This window comes from Gobio gobio, assembly GCF_949357685.1.
Source record: "Gobio gobio genome assembly, chromosome: 16".
NCBI classification, from domain to species: Eukaryota; Metazoa; Chordata; class Actinopteri; order Cypriniformes; family Gobionidae; genus Gobio; species Gobio gobio.
The window spans coordinates 484,551-493,953 of NC_137109.1; the positions used below are offsets into that span (position 1 = coordinate 484,551).

General features: G+C 45.8%; 1 protein-coding gene across 1 annotated transcript in view; it reads left to right on the top strand.

Annotated features, from left to right (window-relative positions):
* Positions 1 to 370: 370 nt before the first annotated feature.
* Positions 371 to 9,403, top strand: part of jakmip1 (janus kinase and microtubule interacting protein 1) — a gene marked incomplete at its 3' end in the record, with an annotated part of 37,736 nt that continues 28,703 nt past the window's right edge. The window contains exon 1 of the mRNA XM_079838854.1: positions 371 to 659. The remainder of the gene's footprint in view (positions 660 to 9,403) is intronic.

Genomic DNA, 9,403 nt, shown 5'->3' on the forward strand with positions numbered 1-9,403 from the left:
GTTAGTTCCTTTAATTATTTAAAAGCAACAATATAGCCTATCACTTAATAATAATAAAGACAATTGTATTATAGTATTAGACTTTAGACTTGTTGTTTGTGTGTATTTAGATTTTTCATGATGATGATTATTATTATAACCTTTATTTTGACTTGAAATGAATGCGTAAGCGACAGTGTTGTATCCGATGGTTCTGGATGACGTCCCTCGGTGGGTGTGGAGCTGTAAATAACACACTGTACTATGACGAAGGCTCGGTTTATGAATATTAAAGCTTACACTCGATCCATCGCTTGGCTCATTGATATTAAGTGCTGACGTCGCGTCGCTCTCTTCCAATGGCGCAGCGCAGCTCATGAATATGGAACGCGAGTCCTTCACGGTAGTAGGACCGAAGCTCTCCGCCGGTTCCTCTGGCATGTGTAGCGGACACTAATGTAACGCGTTCCGCGGGATCACGGACACATCCTCGGCCTGCCGGACCCCCGAGACCCCCCGAGACCCTCGCGCCAGCTCCCCGGGTATCGTACGAACATATGCTCATTTATAACCGGGATCGGTGCTCACTTCCGTTCGCTTCACCGGCACGCGCGCGGCTGTGGGAGTATCGGTGTGAAAGAAGACATGACTGAGGGCGGATGGCTGGAAGAGCGATATCAGTGAGTTTGGTTGTCTCGTCACTTTCACCGGAGAGAGTGTGTTGATCCCCTCGCGCACACCCGTGTTTAATTCACAGACCGAGGCGCGTCTCTCCATCAGTCGCGGTGACGCGGCGGTGTGTGTGTGTGTGTGTGTGTGTGATGAGTCCAGATGCGCGCAGATGTTCCTCTGCAGTGGCTGGTGCTGTGGGTGTGGTTCTGCCTCTGGATGCGCACGGGGATGGGAAACCTGGAGATAACTGGGGATTTAGGGATTTCCAGGCCTTGAATTAGCAGGCTATGGATATATCCCCCCCCCCCCCCCCCAATAGTGCTCAGCTTCAGAATAGAGGAGACCGGGGCTAGTTGTCACAAGGTCTACATCTCCATTAGCCTTCAGATGTGTGTGGCTTTCAGTGTTGGTTTCAGAAGCCCAGATCAAATGAAATCATGTTTGTGTTATCATATCATATTTCTCTCTCCAAGACACTGAACTACTGTTACACTGCTCTCTTTTCACGTCCATAATAGAAGTGGTGTAAATATTAAAGGGGTGGTCATTATGATTTGGCTTGTGTAACTTTAGTGAGTGTGTAGTGTCGCTGTTTGAGCAGAAACAACATCTGCAAAGTTACGCCGCTCAAAGCTTCACAGAAATCTCTTTTTAAGGACTACAGCGAGTCGGTGACATCACTACCCCTGACATTAGCATAACCCCGCCCCCGGGAACATGTGGAGGAGAGGAAGGGCTGCTGTAGTCAAGCTCGAGCTGTCGTCCGTCTCACATTTATTGATTATCAGTTATAACCGTAATTACACTAAACTATCCCCGTTCTCTCTTCACCAGCAGACATTCTCTGGCTCATCTTACCCCACACCAGCGCTTTAGTCTCGTTCTACATGTCGTCTCTTCTTCTGGAGTCTCTCCATCATCGTCCGACTCCAGTTTGATCATAAAAGGCTGAACAGTTTCAGTGTGTGTGTGTGTGTGTGTGTGTGTGAGGTAATCAGAGCTGCTAACATGAGCTCTTGAAGCTCCAACCTCTTCCTGAAAGGGGGCGGGGAGCACCAGCTAATTTGCATTTAAAGGGACACACACAAAAACTGTGTGTTTTTGCTCACCCTCAAAAAGGGACAATTTTAACTTGCTATAAAAATGATCTGTGGGGTATTTTGAGCTACAACTTCACATACACACTCATCAGAGACTTATTTTACATCTTGTAAGGGGCATTATAGATATATCAGCACTTCATCAGCACGGTCCGTAAGGTTACGCCACAAACAAACCGCAGCCGCCTGTTCCTCCTGAACCAAAACAACCAGCTAATGCTGCGTTCATGTCATAACCGTCATTTAGAGACGCAACCCGTGACGTTATACTCGGAGCTGTTCACGTCTCAAAATTATGATTTTTTTCATGTCAACTCTATCAACGCCGAAATGAAAGTGCAGCAGTCAGGTGGCACAACTAGAGCTCTGTAGGTTGATTAAGTTGATTATTATGGTGTTATGTGCTTTGAGACATGAGGTAGTTAATCGCCATCTCTCGTCTCGGGACTCTTTGCAGACTCTGGCTGGCGTTCATGTGTTTTGAAAGAGGCGTGGCTTTAGAGACGCTCTGAAGGGAGGGTGGGATCTCATGCTTTCAAAGCTAGCTCGCTATTGCTAGCCTCTCTGAAATTGTCTCCCTACCTTTAAAGAGCTACTCTGCTGTTTCCCATCTTCATCTGTCTTCAGTGTGTGATGTCTCAGTTCTTCTCTATCAGTGTTTCTGAACTCCTCAAACGCCTCCATCTTGAGTTTCTTCCGGGAACCGACACATCACAATATTCCTCATTTAAATAATTAATATGCAGAATAAAGGGGCGGGGCCTGGTTGAGTTAGTTAGTCGTGTGTTGAAACTTATGGTAAGGGGCGGGACATTTCCCAAAAACCAATCACGACACACTGCTCCAGCCGACCAATCAGTGCACAGTGTGCTTTTCAGAAGGAGGGGCTTCATAGAGACAGGAAGTAAACAGAGCGTTACTGACAGACTGGGAAGAGAGAAGCCACAACAATGGAGAATATGAGGAATAATCAACACTCAAACAGGAAAACCTGCTCTAGTAGAGCCAGAAACAACATCAAGACTCTGAGAAAGGGCACAATAGATCCTCTTTAAAAGGAAAGGTTCTAAAGGGGGTTTTGCATAGATCAGTGTCGTCCACGTCTGAAAAATCGTCATAAACCAGCAGGAAGTCCAGGCTGGTCCAGACTGGTTTATGCTTTATGTATGTCCTCAAGTGAAACGGAGCTGGGGAAGCTGGTCTTGCGGGTTGAGTGTGAGTAGGCCAGCTGTCATTGTTTTAATTTTGCTTGCATATTTCTATATTTAACACATTAATGTTGTAAAGGAAAACAATATAAGGTTAAAACATATGATTTATTGAATTATATGATTATAACTGTAATTTCTTTTGCTCCCTAAAATCTAAATGTTTTAGTTGTGATTACATTGTTAATCGATGGCACTGGTAAAACATTTCAAAGCTTTAAAGGAATTGTCTCCTGTTTCAAAAGATCCGTACACTGTTAAAAAGAGCTTGTGTTCATCTCAAAACATAAACTTTTAGAGATATGAAAAAAAAAAGCCTAATAAAAGCATAATCATAAGCAGTTTGCTCAATAACTTTGCGTTTCTCTGGGGAAAGCGGAATTTTTTTTTGAGCGAATGCGAAAGCATTGCCAAATGTTTTTTCCTCCCATCGAATTTTTTTTCTTCTTCACCATGTCCCTCCATAATGTCACTGCAGTCAGGACTCAGGAGCATGAAATATTGTTGAAAATAGTGATCGCATGCGCTTTCAACAATTGCTGAAAGAGAATTAATTCAACCAAAGTCAATGGCCAAGAGCCCAACTAAATGAACTCAACAACCTTTGTACATGCACCATATGAAAGAAAGAGAGTCAAACTGGTTTGTAAAAAGTTAATATGGTAATGTTGTTTATGGAGTTGTTTGAGATATTGATTTCATCTAAGGCTGTGTGGCTGTGAGTCAGTTGTAGTTGTTGTCGTCTCTTCTCTTTTTTTCTGCTCTTGTTGTTCCTCTTATCTTCAGTGATTCTGCTTGTTAACCGCAGGTGTTCATCACTAATGCTCAATCATCACGTGTAGTGTGACTCTACTTTAATTCACTAACTGCAACATTGCTTCAGTGTTACTTTTACTCTGTATGGATTTGGAAAATTGTCTTGGTGTTTAGCTACGAACACACAGTAAGAAACGTCATACACATACACAAGTTTTGTTGTGGTCTTGCTGGGATCATACCAGCACCCAAAAGACAACATACGCAGGTCCACCAGCGTGCACATCATTCCTCATGCTGTATTTCAGCAGGGCTTTCTGAGGCGCTTCACATCCCTCTCTTCCACTGCAGGCACACCTCTTTGACAGTAATTCTCTTAAGTTGATTTCAGGTGTATTTTTCAATTTTTCTAACCCTATTAAATGTGTCATGTTTTATGTCAAATTCCATTAAAAAAAAAAATAAAGCAATGAATGACAGTGGCACAAGCTGCATGTAGATGTACTTACACAGGGTTTAACGCTGCTCAGAGGCATACCTTTTCAAATGTTCAATAGAGAAATATGAAGTAGTGGTAAAAACAAAGTGATACTTTTAAATATTAAACAATATTAAGTCACAGTCTAACTCCCAGTCATTCATTAACTCAGTAAAGAAGCAAGTGGCTGAATCATTGACTGTATAATGACTGATGTGTGTTAGAGACGCACAATAGAGATGCACTTCTGCTGTGGCTTTCAAAATAGAGCAAACTCAGTGTGGAGAACATTTTAATAAGAGTTAGGACAGGAAGGGGCCGTCCCCAAACTCTTCCCACAAAGTTGGGAGCATGAAATTGTCCAAAATGTCTTGGTGAACATTAAGAGTTCCTTTCACTGGAACTAAGGGGACAATAATTAAAATGCGCCTGTTTTGATCCTCTCTCTCTTTACACTTCATTATCTGAGGGACTTCAGTAAGATCCCGGACGTCTCAACCCTTACACACACACAGTGGCATTTGCAGTGTCAACACGGCCACCGTTACGCCCTAACAGAACTTTCCACAGCCAGTGAAACCTGAAAAGCTTTAATCTGCTTACTCTAACTCTCCACGAGAGGTTTACAGACAGACTGCATGTCTCACAGCGTCACATGACCAGCGAGCGGCTCCATTCATTTGAATATGCTGAGATAACACACCGCTGTTCTTCAGATATCAGGGCATTAACGTCTCAAAGGTCAGCAGGGATGACTGGAGCTGGTGTTCTCTGCCACTGTTGGACTGAGTTTGGGTGGGTGTTGTGATGTATTTAGTTTGAATTTGTTTCAGTTTTTGTTTTATTCACAGTAAGTAATTCTAGGGTTTTAATGTACGTTATCAATTATAACGCTGGTGTTTGTGAGTCTGCTCTGTTAAAACACAAAGAGCACACTCATGAGAGGCTCTGTGTGTGTGTGCGTGTGTGTGTGTGTGTGTGTGTGTGTGTGTGTGTGTGTGTGTGTGTGTGTGTGTGTGTGTGTGTGAGGAAAAGAGTTCAGAGTCATTGTGTGTTTGACTCTCAGCTTCTCAAAGCTGAGGCTTGATTCCCCCTGCAGTTTCACTAGAGAACTTGACTTTGAAGTTTCTTGCAGAATCTGCTGGACATCTGGGAGACAAGTGTGTGTGTGTGTGTGTGTGTGTTAGATGTGTTAAGGACTTCTGGGGTTTATCAACTATTTTATGGCCATTGACTCAAGTAGGGGTGCACCGAAATTTTGGCCGCCGAAAATGGCATTATCAGTTTCGGGCCGAAATAAAAAAAACAGCCGAAAACGTAAACCGAAAATGAATGTCACCCGCCCCTCCCATCCGTGCGCAAGCGCTTCGGTTTCACTCACAGTCGAGCTGTTATCACGCGTCTGCATATCAAAGATTAAGCATGTCAGCGGTATGGAAGTATTTTAAAGTTTCAGATGAGGACACACCAAAGTTGCTTTGTTTTGCATTGTTTTGCACAGCAATTTAAAATGTAAGTAAAAATTGTTTTACATGCAGCAGCAGAATAGAGGCCCACTGCCATTCTGTGATTTTGTGCAGTTATTCAGATAATTGTGGATCTGTTAAAAAACTGTTTTATTTGATGGAACATAAAACTTGAAGAATAATATTATTAGGTATTATTATTTATATTTATTGTTAAAAATATTTTAGGTTTTGTTATGTAACTCTTAATAAACGTTTGATTATTCTATTGGTTTGTGATTTTTAATTTCAGATCCATTAAATTCAAGCAAGTTTTATATATATATATATATATATATATATATATATATATATATATAGTATGCGTTTTTAAAATAAGCTATTTTGGGCCTCAGTTTCCAGCCAAGTGCATCCTAAATTTTTCCTGTACGACCGGAGCAAGAGCTTGGTCCGCATTACCGGCAGTAAGTCAGACTTGTTCCCGGTGCATGTTGGACTCCGGCAGGGCTGCCCTTTGTCACCGGTTTTGTTCATAATTTTTATGGACAGAATTTCTAGGCTCAGCCAAGGGCAGGAGAGTGTCCGGTTTGGGGACCATACGATTTCATCACTGCTTTTTGCAGATGATGTTGTCGTGTTGGCCTCCTCAGACCAGGACCTTCAGCGTGCACTGGGGCGGTTTGCAGCCGAGTGTGAAGAGGCTGGGATGAGAATCAGCACCTCCAAGTCCGAGGCCATGGTTCTCAGTCGGAAAAGGGTGGATTGCCCACTGCAGGTTGGTGGAGAGTTCCTGCCTCAAGTGGAGGAGTTCAGGTATCTTGGGTCTTGTCCACGAGTGAGGGAAGGATGGAACGGAAGATTGACAGACGGATCGGTGCAGCTTCTGCAGTAATGCAGTCGATGTACCGGTCTGTAGTAAAGAAGGAGCTGAGCTGTAAGGCAAAGCTCTCAATTTACCGGTCGATCTACGTTCCTACTCTCACCTATGGTCATGAGCTGTGGGTCAAAGATCCAGGATACAGGCGGCCGAAATGAGCTTTCTTCGTAGGGTGGCTGGGCGCTCCCTTAGAGATAGGGTGAGAAGCTCGGTCACTTGGGAGGAACTCGGAGTGGAGCCGCTGCTCCTCCACATCGAGAGGAGCCAGCCCCGGTGGCTCGGGCATCTATTTCGGATGCCTCCTGGACGCCTTCCCGGGGAGGTGTTCCAGGCACGTCCCACCAGGAGGAGGCCCCGGGGAAGACCTAGGACACGCTGGAGGGATTATGTCTCCCGGCTGGCCTGGGAACGCCTCAGGGTTCCCCCAGAAGAGCTGGAGGAAGTGGCTAGGGAGAGGGAAGTCTGGGCGTCTCTGCTTAGACTGCTGCCCCCGCGACCCGGCACCAGATAAGTGGAAGATGATGGATGGATGGATGGATGTTTTGTGCTCATAATGATCTCCTTTGTCCTGTCAGCATTAATCTCTGACTGGAGCGACGGTGTGTTTGAGTGTTTGAGAGCTCGGTCCTCTTGTCATCAGAATATTATAATCAGAAGTGTTTCTCACTGATCATAAACTCATTAGTGAAGAGGAAAGAGCTCAGGGGAGAGGACATACATCAGACGCTAACCCTGTGTTAATATGGTGTGTGTCTTCATTGAATTAAGAGTCTCTGAATAAAGCTTTAGGATAAGATGATGTGTGCCTCAGTAACCCCTCCACTTGTCCTGCTCGCCTCTCTCTGAGCGGGTCTTCAACCCGGGTCTCCTGAGCGGGTCTTGCTTGAACCCGGGTCTCCGGCGTGGGAGTCGGACGCTCTAACACAGAGGCTAAGACGGCCAGAGCGCTCCCTGAGATCAGGGGAGTGAGCGTTACCTGTCTACACCTCTATCTCTGAGATCAGGGGAGTGAGCTTTACCCGTCTACACCTCTATCTCTGAGATCAGGGGAGTGAGCTTTACCCGTCTACACCTCTATCTCTGAGATCAGGGGAGTGAGCTTTACCCGTCTACACCTCTATCTCTGAGATCAGGGGAGTGAGCTTTACCCGTCTACACCTCTATCTCTGAGATCAGGGGAGTAAGCGTTACCCGTCTACACCTCTATCTCTGAGATCAGGGGAGTAAGCGTTACCCGTCTACACCTCTATCTCTGAGATCAGGGGAGTGAGCGTTACCCGTCTACACCTCTATCTCTGAGATCAGGGGAGTGAGCTTTACCCGTCTACACCTCTATCTCTGAGATCAGGGGACTGAGCGTTACCCGTCTACACCTCTATCTCTGAGATCAGGGGAGTGAGCTTTACCCGTCTACACCTCTATCTCTGAGATCAGGGGAGTGAGCTTTACCCGTCTACACCTCTATCTCTGAGATCAGGGGAGTGAGCGTTACCCGTGTACACCTCTATCTCTGAGATCAGAGGAGTGAGCGTTACCCGTCTACACCTCTATCTCTGAGATCAGGGGAGTGAGCTTTACCCGTCTACACCTCTATCTCTGAGATCAGGGGAGTGAGCGTTACCCGTCTACACCTCTATCTCTGAGATCAGGGGAGTGAGCTTTACCTGTCTACACCTCTATCTCTGAGATCAGAGGAGTGAGCTTTACCTGTCTACACCTCTATCTCTGAGATCAGAGGAGTGAGCTTTACCCGTCTACACCTCTATCTCTGAGATCAGGGGAGTGAGCTTTACCCGTCTACACCTCTATCTCTGAGATCAGGGGAGTGAGCGTTACCCGTCTACACCTCTATCTCTGAGATCAGGGGAGTGAGCTTTACCTGTCTACACCTCTATCTCTGAGATCAGGGGAGTGAGCGTTACCCGTCTACACCTCTATCTCTGAGATCAGGGGAGTGAGCGTTACCCGTCTTCACCTCTATCTCTGAGATCAGGGGAGTGAGCTTTACCCGTCTACACCTCTATCTCTGAGATCAGGGGAGTGAGCTTTACCCGTCTACACCTCTATCTCTGAGATCAGGGGAGTGAGCTTTACCCATCTACACCTCTATCTCTGAGATCAAGGGAGTGAGCTTTATCCGTCTACACCTCTATCTCTGAGATCAGGGGAGTGAGCTTTACCCGTCTACACCTCTATCTCTGAGATCAGGGGAGTGAGCTTTACCCGTCTACACCTCTATCTCTGAGATCAGGGGAGTGAGCTTTACCCGTCTACACCTCTATCTCTGAGATCAGGGGAGTGAGCTTTACCCGTCTATACCTCTATCTCTGAGATCAGGGGAGTGAGCGTTACCCGTCTACACCTCTATCTCTGAGATCAGGGGAGTGAGCTTTACCCGTCTACACCTCTATCTCTGAGATCAGGGGAGTGAGCTTTACCCGTCTACACCTCTATCTCTGAGATCAGGGGAGTGAGCGTTACCCGTCTACACCTCTATCTCTGAGATCAGGGGAGTGAGCTTTACCCGTCTACACCTCTATCTCTGAGATCAGGGGAGTGAGCGTTACCCGTCTTCACCTCTATCTCTGAGATCAGGGGAGTGAGTGTTACCCGTCTACACCTCTATCTCTGAGATCAGGGGAGTGAGCGTTACCCGTCTACACCTCTATCTCTGAGATCAGGGGAGTGAGCTTTACCCGTCTACACCTCTATCTCTGAGATCAGGGGAGTGAGCTTTACCCGTCTACACCTCTATCTCTGAGATCAGGGGAGTGAGCTTTACCCATCTACACCTCTATCTCTGAGATCAAGGGAGTGAGCTTTATCCGTCTACACCTCTATCTCTGAGATCAGGGGAGTGAGCTTTA